At 45.1% G+C, this 10,924-nt stretch overlaps 1 protein-coding gene across 1 annotated transcript in view; it reads left to right on the plus strand.

Annotated features, from left to right (window-relative positions):
- Cnga (Cyclic nucleotide-gated ion channel subunit A) overlaps window positions 1-10,924 on the plus strand; it is a 123,771-nt gene that overhangs the window by 53,137 nt on the left and 59,710 nt on the right. The window contains exon 2 of the mRNA XM_077703126.1: window positions 5,760-5,810. The gene's annotated coding sequence lies outside the window, so the exon portion shown is untranslated. The remainder of the gene's footprint in view (window positions 1-5,759; window positions 5,811-10,924) is intronic.

Here is a 10,924-nt window from a genome sequence, read left to right on the forward strand (position 1 = left end):
GCGCATTCTATATTTACATCGTGATTTATGTGGTTTATTCTGTCAGATTTTAATTCTTCATGATCCGTGCGCCGCTTATATTGCAAACACCCTGTATGGCCACTTGCTTTTAGCCGCCGTGAAGGAGATTACCAGAGAGTTTTGTGATAGCAGTGTAGACAGGTCCCCCCCCCCCCTCTCCCCTTCCGCATCTCGCAGCAACGGCGTAGAGTTCGTTGTCATTTTCACCAAAACCATATAAACCAAGCCAACTACGAAGCTAATGCTAATCTGCATTCTTCCCGTAATTCCTACGAAGGTACGTGGTGCTGTATTAGTTTTCTCTTTCGTATAATTTTGTAGACAGTACTACGGGGCTGGAGGACACAGTGTTTGCAGACAAATTCAGTCTGATATCACGTCCCTCAGCGGAGCGCTATTATTTGATCCTTTAAAGAATCCCCTTACAGAAATACCCAGATACGTTCGCATGCACAAATATTCTTCAGCGTTATATTGCCCCCGCTACTAAAACTGATGAAATCTACCTGTAAGCCTTCATGGCAATGTCCAGGGGGTTTAGAACTCACTTTGCCGGAAGAACAGTTCACCCCGAATATTTGGATTGATTGATATTATTTATCAATGCTCGAGCAACCTTGAACGATGTGGGCTATCCTGCCGGCACGTTGAAATTAAGGATTGCGTTCAGATTGCGGGGAGCCGTCGCGCTATTCTGATTCAGACGCTTATAGATTAATTAAGTTTGGGATTCCAGGTCAAAGGCACTGTATCCATAATCTTAAATGATTTTCTTCTTCGATGGGTTTTACCCTGCAATCATTATTTTATTCATTGACTGATTACGGGGTTTAACGCGCTAAAACCGCACAGGTTATGAGGCGCGCCGTAGTGGAGGGATCAAGATTAATTTTGACCACTCGGGGATTTTTACGTGCGCCGAAATCCCGACCACACAGGCGTTTTTACTTTTCGCTTCCATCAGAAAAGCGGCCGCCGTGGCCGAGTCATTATGTTAGACAAGTAGTATCAGCTCCGGTTTTTTAAATTATTGCAAGTGCATAAAAATTGATTTAGAACCCGAAGGCAGATGAGCTATATCTTGTTCCTTTCTGTATTTATAGAGTTAAGTCTGCTTTTATTTGAACAGTATAAAAGTTTGAAGTTATTGGAAAGTTTCGATACGCCACATGACAGATAACTCCCATAAAACCTATCTGGTAGCTTAGGCCTGCAACGTCTGAGGTGTGGTGGGTTTTAGAAGGAAGACCCTAGAATACAGGACGAATTGTTTTTGTGTGTGTGTGGATTTTTGCAGGGGTGTTTTCTTGCCATGGGTTAAAGTATTTCCAATTGTTCACAATGCGATCTCCGCAAATTATTCAGGGGCTTTAAAGGCCTTTAAGGACAAAATATTTCAGCGAAGTTTCTGACCAATTCGAAGTTGTTTTTATATTTGAAGGTGCATTCTCAAGGAGCATTAAAACAATGCCCGTGTTCATTTTCTTTGTTTTCGTGCGACCATTGTTGCAACCTTAAATCTATCCTAAGCGTCATCAAACCACATTTTATTATAACTGGCTTCCCCAGCATTCAAGGGGTGCCCTTTAAAAAAAAAAAAAAAACGTCCGGCAAAGAGTATAGGTAATAAGATATAAGAAAAATTATTGTTCTTGGAATTTTGTTTAAAATATACAAACTAATTATAATATTTGGATCCCGAGGAAGGGAAATAAAGATGTGGGTGCATTGCAATAAAAGGACGGTGCTTGGTAATATGTTTTACACCCCGTGCTAAAAACGCGCAGTACGCCCAGAACTTCTGCTAGTGGCATGCTCACGAGGAGCAGCGCTTTCAAATTAAATTTCGCTGCTCCTGTCATCGGCCCCTTGTGCTATTCTTTGTTGTTGTTGTTATTGGTGCAGTTGTACACGGATTCAATTTTTTTCTTCACATTTCCGGACAGTGTTATTGTCTGTCGGGCGCATTCATAGTTCAATACGGTTATCTGCCCCTCATGTTAGCTTTGAATTTCACCCCTGAATTTTTCGTATGTATACGTGTTTACTTCTTCATTCGTGAACAATTTCTTGTTGCGGAGAAGAGAGTTGCAGCCCTTGGCAGTGCTCTTCAATGCCATTGGAAATAAATATATTTACTTATTTATTCGTTCACACTCCCGCGCGAGGTGACGGTCATTTTAGATAAGGTGGTTGTATTTTTCATGTGTACGCCATCTACGGGAAATTACACAATCACGCTGGTTTTCTGACCAGTACAAGCGAGCATGACCGAAGAAAGCCAAAACGCACCAAAGGCCGGTGGAATGTCGTAGCTGGGGCATTGCGGCGCTCCAATACCAATATGACTGAGCGCTCGTCGAACCACCGAAGAAACAAGGAAGCGATTCAGAACGCCTGCTTTTGATCCAACTCGGCGTGACACGCTTAGCGAATGCGGCGCGTCTATATAGAGCGCTATGGAAGAGAAAATCGAAGGGCTGCCTCCGCATCATCCGCCAACACTGCGGCCGCTCTAGCTCTTCCGCCGACAAAAGCCGCTAATCGATCCGGTTTCCGGCGCTTTTTTCTTCAGATCGATCATGCGCTTCCCTCCTCTCCACCTCACATTTTGTCTACTCAAGAGCGAGCAGAGCTTCGGAGGCCGGCAGAGACGACCAGTCGCCTTCCCTCGAGGGGCAAAAATACAGTATGACGCTGGAATGAACTACTAGGCTCCGCTTTTCCCGAAATAGCGAATTGATTGGGGATATCAGCTCGCGCTGTTTCGAAGGCCTAGGCAGAGTGCCGGCAGTTTCTTTTCACGGACCATCTCGTTCAACCCAATTCAACGTGTAGGAACACTCTGCGCCTTGGTAGGCCTTACACAGTCCGACGCCGCTGGGTGTTTTGTTTCTCTATGCGGGAATGGAGATACGGGAGTGTCCACCCAAATAAATAAATACAGAAATGAATGAGGAAACATGGTGGGGGAACAAGGCGGACGGCGCTGACACCTCGTTATCGGACACCACGACACACAACATGTTTCCTTCTCGGCGAAGTTTTGGAAAGTGGTTCGAAGGGAACGTGAACAATGAGAGCGTCGGAATCGTGGACGCTATTCAACGACTGTCTGGCCCAGGAAATAGCTTCTTTTCGTGGTTGTGTTCCGTGTGCAGAGGCCTGGAAACGTTGTCCAATCTATCTTACTGCACTCCCGCTTTATACGTTCTTGGCAAACAAGAGTATCTTGGAATCAGTGCGTTATTCGTGCAGTTTGCTCAGGGAAAACACAAAGGGTGGGCTGACGGTGGTTGTCTTCAAGACTATACAATGATTATGTTCCGCGGTTCTGTAGTTCGTTTTCCAAGCTTGTTTTTGTTTTGACCCTTACTCTCTGAAAGCTCGTGGCTATTCATTCTTTTTAAGGTAGTATGTGCGTGCGTGCGTGTGTGCGTGCGTGTGTGTGGGCGCGTGTACGTGAGCATGCGCGGGTGCGTGTGCGTGCGTGTGTGCGTGTGTGTGTGTGTGTGTGTGTTTGTGGGGGGTGCGCGTGCGTGCATGCGTGCGTGCGTGCGTGTGTTTTAAAGATGTACCAAAAACATTGCACGGAAACTCCGCGATCTGTTGGCTTTGTGTAAAATTTGGCGCTATTTTCTTTTCTCCGCAGACTGATTCGGCCTGGAAAAAATAGAGAAAGAGCAAATGATCGAATTTTATGCTTCTCAAATATTTTGTTGCAAGCCACACAGCCATATTTTTTCTATAGCCTCTAAGACATAGTGAATGTCTAATAAAACAAGGTGAGAGCCCTTTTAAAAAAATAGCTACCCCGTATAGGAAATGGGATAACGCTGGTAGGAGAAAAGGCTCCCTTGTCTTGTGTTAAAAATCGTGGTCGCAAGCTCCGGTGACCCTCAGATCCCAAGTTTAGAATTTCCACATCCAAAATGTGCTCAGGTGCGAAGCAGTGGGAACCACGGCAGCGAAATTGGATTCTTTTTATGTTCCTTCACGCCTTCTTGCTTCGTTACCACAGCCGAAACGAATTTTTATGGGGTCGCATGATTTACTTTCCTCGGTAACACCATGATTCGCTTCTTCTTCTTCTTCTTCTTCTTCTTCTTTCAAATTTCAGGATTAGACTCCCCGCTCTCAGGGAAGCAAAAAGTGCTTCAGACAAAACGTAGGCTTAAAAACGTCCGGCCTCGACGTAGCGAGGACGCGGAAAGGCGGCACTAAAAGGATGGCTTCCGCAAAAATCCTGAGAGCCTGATGAGCTGATTTAGGTCACTGTACCGAGCCTGTCAAAGTCAGCGGCGCTCCTAACCTCTTTCCTTTATTTCGTTCGGACGCACCTCCCGGGCGTATAGGCGGGCATCATAAAACAAGCATCAAAATGGGGCTTCGATAAATGGGGGTATTGTCGCAGAAGACAGTGAATAGTTCAATGTGATGTATAGAGACCCCCGCAGTGTCTCACTCTGGGCCGTCATCGGCGTTTGGCGCATAGAGCAGAGTACGTAAAATGCACCGGGCGATATTAGGGAGCGAGAAGACGATCGAAAAAGGCGCAGCTGTTCACGGTCACGAGTTTGAATTGCATCGCACGAAAGCTTGGACCCAGAACCAAACGAAGAGCTCTACTACTCCTGTGCCCGGTAACTCAGTTCAGGACACGTACCGCTGTCGGGTGCGATGCGCTATGCTACTGCTTTTGTTAGACTGCCGTTCGCGCTTGAACCAAACTAGAACTTTCCACCACTCTTAATATATCTTCGGTTGGTAAGCGGGGCCCACTCAACGAATAAATATTGCACAAGTATGACACATTTGATACAGAGGACTGTTTAGTACAGCACATGTAAATGGAGGACGGAATAACAATGCATTTTGGTGGAGAAAGGGGCAACGGTTCTACAAATAAGTTGACACCCGCTTGCTTCGTTGTCTGTATTTGTTGCAGTTTGTGAGCAATTAGCAGCCACACCGCTGAACTTTGCCTTGAAAGCGTCTGGTGCACTTTGTCCGTGTTCACCGGTAACCTACACGGCTACTTCTCGCCATAATTTGCAAGAGATTCTTCCTCAAAATAGAGGCTATTTTGCGCTGCGAAACGGACGAGAAACTTCACAATACCAGAAAGCTGCACAGGCGAATACGCGTTCCCTTTCGAATTTTACGGCCATAGGGTGAGTGCAGCGAATGCACTCCGAAAGGTTGCCTAATATTCCCTTCCGGGATCGCGATAAAAGCGGTCTTCGTTAAGTGCGCCGGAGGGAACTTGATGAACATACCGCCAATAAGGGTGCGCTACAATATGTCGACCTCGAGAGCGTAGAACACCACGAGGAAATCCTCTTTCACTTTCAACTAACCCAAGCAAAGTGTCTTTGTAACAGGCGATTCTTTTCATGAGAGATGTAAGGTGCAGTGTTCTCGGGTTGATAAAGTGGGCTTGGAACTGCACAGAAATTATAATGATGTTTTTTTTGCCGGCAAAAGACAAACGTAAATAGCCAAACATCAGAGGATGTGCATTTGCATTTTCTTGAAAAAGCAGCTATAGTAAGCGCAAATCTCGTAACGCTGTTTGAATGTTCAGCTGTTATAGCTTCCCTAATTTTATCAAAGCATTTACAAGAGCTACGGCACGGTTCGGGGGAATATCGACAAGGCGTCCACTAGGTGGAAAAAGAGAACCGAATTGAAAGACAAGCAATTAGACAGTCTCCTTATCATTTGTTTCTTTACAGGTTCCACAACTAGTGCTCGCCCTGCAGAATCAGCAATGCTCGTTCCTCAAGGTAAGTGTGCTTTATTTATGCGTAGGGTTCAACAACAATAAATTCTGGTGTATCGTACGACAAACGGGTGCCACACAGTACGACCCAAGGTCTTACTACATCAAGGACACGTGTACTGCTTTGCATGATTAGCTTGAAGAGTTACGCATTTAAGAAGAATTGGATGGAGGATATCTTCTGCTTCATTTTTTTTTCGGGAGAAAAATATGCTGGAAAAGTTGTAGTCAATCTGCAATAGTTATTTTACATAGTATATGCCGTTCCTATTACATGATTTTCAACATGCGCATAATTATTAACGTCCTTAATTTTTGTGTATTTTAAGGAATAAAATTAATGCGATGTATTCGGGCGCTACTTTCCAAGTCAGAGAAAAGGCAGATACCTATTGTCATGGTTGTTAAAAGACAACCTCCTCTTCGTACCCCGCTGCACTAAACGCCAAAACGCTTTCATGCAGTCCGGCGCACCAAAGAACATTAAAGAGCAAAAAGAACTTGTACCATTTTCACTAGCATTGCTAGTGTATTGTACGAGTCGTCGGCGCGATTTGACGACCGATAGTGACCTCAATTTGTGCTTATCTATAACATCCGTGGGAAGTTTGCTGTAGGCCAATGGGAGGGCGTGAAATAATTTCCTCGAACTAGGCAGTAATATTCTCACAATTTTGCTTATGCGTGCATTGTTGAAAATAAATTCACATTAGTTTTTGTTAGCCATCACCAAAAATAAAAATTCTATATTGCTCTAGCAGTGCACGGTGGCAATGATTTTCACATTATCAAGAATTGCTTCTAAACTTCGAATTTACAGCGCATTCTCGTTTTAAAAGGACAATTTTTTTGGCCACAGCCTTATTTTGGACCATAAATTTGTTTACTAACTGCGAATGAAGCGTATCTCGCCAAGCCACGGTGTTCATGGCGTTCTGATTTTTTATTCTTTGTAAATCATTTAGGCATCTGAAACACAACAGGGCAAGAAGATTCTGCGTTATATTTTACCACAATTTTTCGTTTTAGCAGAAAAGACGGGTTCCTCAATATTGAGCTTCCCACCCATGCTCCACTGCTCAACTTATATTTTTATTTTTCTCCCTTCCAACGTAGTCCTATGATCACTAATTCTATCGTTACCGTGAAATATAAATTATATGCAACTCGCGTTGGTACATGCTTACGTGGTGCTATCGATACCCTCGGGCATCGGCCGCTACGATAGACGTTGTGAGAGCGCGGCATAGAGTGTACTGACAAACGACATTTCGTGTCTCCCATATCAGGCGCCACAAAAATCCTGGCTCCAGAGAGGGGCCCAGAAATCTATAAATACCCTCCGGTCCCCACCCAAGTCACACAAAGCACGAAGGGGCCTTATTCATTACCGTTGATAACGGCTGTCACGTATCCAGCCAGTTCCCATGTAATTGGATGATGGTGGGAACCAGAATTATTTTGATAGGGTGCGTAGACTAAGTTTCCACTGGAAAAGGCCTGAGAGGACACTTTAAAGTAGTCCTTGGTCAGGTGTTACTGCCCCGACGGCTGCAAAAAGATGCCACATTGGCTGCTAAGCACCAGGCTTTAGTATACACCAACACTTCGGTTTTGTTGCCGCTGCAAACGCAAGTAACCGCGAAAGCATTTGGTTCCAACATCACAGCTCACAAGAGTTAGGTTTGTACCTTAATGTGTTATACCTACACTTTACTCGCGAAATTTGGAACCAACGGCGTCAAAGTTGACTGTAGACAATGAGCTCCAGTCAGTAATTATGCTTCAGAGGTAATTATACTTTATGATTTGGCAGTTGTATTTTCTGTTAATGGTGCCCAGGGAAGCGTTCTAGTAATGACGCCCTCCGAAAACGTCTCAACGGACGCGGGAATTACAATCGCCCAATACCCGTAAAAGGATCTTGCCTCCACTCATACTTAATTTGTCGCGTTTTAGTCGAACTGAGTCTTTATTTTATGATTATCAGTAACTTTTCACCGCATGTTTCCTTATGCCCTTCTCTGTTTGAGTATACCCAGAGAAAAAAATCATTGTTCATATCAGTAACTTACACAAAGTGCAGAAAAATGGTTTTACAATTGCCTTTGAAAGTGAGGAGGGGTGTAGCTTGCTCAAATTCGCCCACTTCCAGATTGTTTCAGGCATACAGCTAGGTGCAATTCGTGGGTGCAATAAAACGATACTTGCACAACCCTATACGAACACAATTCTGGAACCAATGGAGAACAGGAAATTTAACTTAATTTCACGCTCACGTCAAAGATAAATGTAACGTAGGCAACTTATCGAAAGTTTGCGTGCGTTTCACAACAGCCGCATTGTGCAGGCATACAATTTTACTTCAAGCCCACGAGCTTAGTTCACCTTTAAAAAGCTAAACCAAAAAGTTAGGTGAACATCCCTGACGAAAAACCTGCCTGGGTTCTCCAAGATGTGGATCATATAAAAGCACAATCGATTAATCAGCGTGTGATTTTATCAGTAGGAAAGTACTTTATTTATCCCAAACTTGGATGTTGCTCCTTATTCTACGAGCTTAAATGACGACCTGACGGCCTCCGCCCTTCAGACCAGCAGTTGCTGGGCGTCTAGGTGCGTGCAGGTCATCAGGTTCTCCCACGGCTCGGGAAAGCGAACAGGGGAGAAAAGATGTGGGAGGGACGGGTAGCGAGCACACCCGACTATGGTATGGGGTTAGGGCTGCCTGATTAAGAGAAAAATTAGCATTCTCCGGGGGTATTCGATAGGATATAAGCGTTGTGTAGAATGAGGGACAGTGCTGGTGTGGATGCTACGGTAAAGCAGTTCTTTCCAGTTTGAATAGTTTTGGTTGAGGAGAGGAGGGGTTTGTCTAAGCACGCGGAAATGCCGTGAGATATCTTAAAGGGCCAGTAGGGGAGTGGCCAATACATTGCTGACCGTCAGTGAGGAGGAAGCTGGAGTCCAAATAAGCTTCTCAATGCCCCGAGTGGGTAATGATGGCTGAGTATCCAGAGGGCTGTCGAGCCTCCGTAAATGACAAGAAGCTACGGCAGGGAGCGTGAGAGTCCGCGAGTGTCATCGGGAAGGTACTTTGAGGAATGGCTGGCATTATCGCGAATTATTCGGCAACGCGGGTGGAGGGCATGTTCAGGGAAGCACACGTGGTGATCCAATTCTGGGTATTAGAGGGGCCATGAAGACAAAATAAAAGTTAGCTTCATCAAAAAGGCTATTTTGTCCCGATAACAATGACACCAATTTTATAGCAAACTTCAAGCAAATAATCGAAAAAAAGAAAGCACCTGGAGCAGTTGCGACTCCGCCGCCAGTTTCAGGACAACCTTTCTATGACGCCACAGAGCCTTGTTTGTGGGATTGGCGGCCGCCGATTTGAGCCATCGCCAAGAAACATTACTGAAAGACTGTAGTGGGCCCTTAGTTTCATCTGATCGTATCACTTGAATGCGAGCGTGCAATTAAAACACTGATAAGAATATTTTTATCGCTTGTCCATATGACATCACACTTGCCCGTAATAGCTCACTGAAGCGGGAGATTTGAAAGTTTGTCGATATTTCTTGCGCTTGTTTTTGTTAAAAAGCTTCTTTTGGCCACAGAATGGATCTTACTGAGTTACCGAAGGCTAGTTCCCTAAAATGAACAAAGTTGTATTTGGTCTTCATGGCTCATTTAACCCCTCCCAAATGACTTGTGTACTGAAAGGAATTGCATCTGTGTTTGAGATGTCGCAACGTTTGCAGTATGCTTGTTGCAAAGCTTGGCTAGAAGCGAGACTTTCCGTCTGGGTAAAGCTTGGGATACATATTCTTGAGTAAAGGCACAATCTTTAGGTGTTGTCGCCAGTGGTGAGACATAGTCTGACTGACTATAGTTTGGGGAATAGTGACGCGAAGATCTTTGAGAATAGCAAGCAACTTGGAGGTCTGGTGAGTCTGAGATGCTAGCATGAGAGAGGTCCTTTAATCAGCTCGGTAAAGCTGTTACGATTCTTATTTTTTGTATTCGCAAAAAGTGATACGGAAGCCACACGGAATCAAGCAGGGTTGAAGCAGCGTTCGGGTCAAGGTGGCTTCTCTTGTCTACTTCACTGATAAGCTGCAGGACCTACATCGCGTCCTGGGATATATCCCAGCGCCGATTCGATACACCTTCGCATATATCCCTGGTAGATCGCTTCTCCCTCGCTGCCACATTTCGAGTGGCTGCGGGTGTCCGTGTGAAGACGAGCACGCTGTCTTGCCTATGCATTGAGCGGGCAGCGATTCATCAGACCCATTTCTCCCCTCCTCGTGGGACGCGGGCATCGATTTCCTGGCATCCGAGTCCAGACGAGATAGTCTATCCCGACAAGGAAACGGGAGACAGGAAAATATAATGAAGATAATAACATCAACGGGGACGAGTTTTTTACGTACATCTTGCGGTAGCACAATGGCTTCTGCGCTCTTTGCTTTGAATAATGCGTGATGTGGCGAAAAGAGCATAGAAGATCATCGTATCGCGTTTCCGTTTTGGCTGTCATTGCTAGTCACCCAAGAAGTTAGATTAGTGTAGCGGGTGACGAAGACGCAAAAAAAGCAAATAAACCCCCCAATGTGATTACGCACGAGTATTCTTTCTTGACATTTGGCTAATCTTCGTGCTAAAGGAAACTAGTCAAAAGTATTTCTGCTCCTGAGAATCGCATGTCCAAGACATTCATCGGGAAACGTGCCGCAAAAATAGGGCGATGAGCACCTTCCAAGGGCGTTATGCGCGCCTGTGGTTTGGTGTCCTGCTGATTTCCTTTGAGGCTGCGAGAATTAGTCGGGTAGTTTGATAAACCTTTGCGTGCATTTGTACGCCTTCTCTCCGTCATGTTTCTTATTCGATTCTAGGCAGCCGATTGTACTGACGAAGGCTCTAATCCTGGTGCAGCGAAACGAATCTTTGATTGATTGTGGGGGTTTAACGCGCCGACGCTACACAGGAACTTTCGCTTTTCGCCTCCATCAGAAAAGCGGCGAAACGCATGTGCCCCCAAATCAATACCTACTAGATCTTATTATCTTCTTTCCACATTCCCGATGCGGGGAATGACTGTACAGATGA

Source organism: Haemaphysalis longicornis, unplaced genomic scaffold (assembly GCF_048455015.1).
Source record: "Haemaphysalis longicornis isolate Haplotype H1 unplaced genomic scaffold, Haemaphysalis longicornis Haplotype H1 scaffold_3, whole genome shotgun sequence".
Classification (NCBI taxonomy): Eukaryota; Metazoa; Arthropoda; class Arachnida; order Ixodida; family Ixodidae; genus Haemaphysalis; species Haemaphysalis longicornis.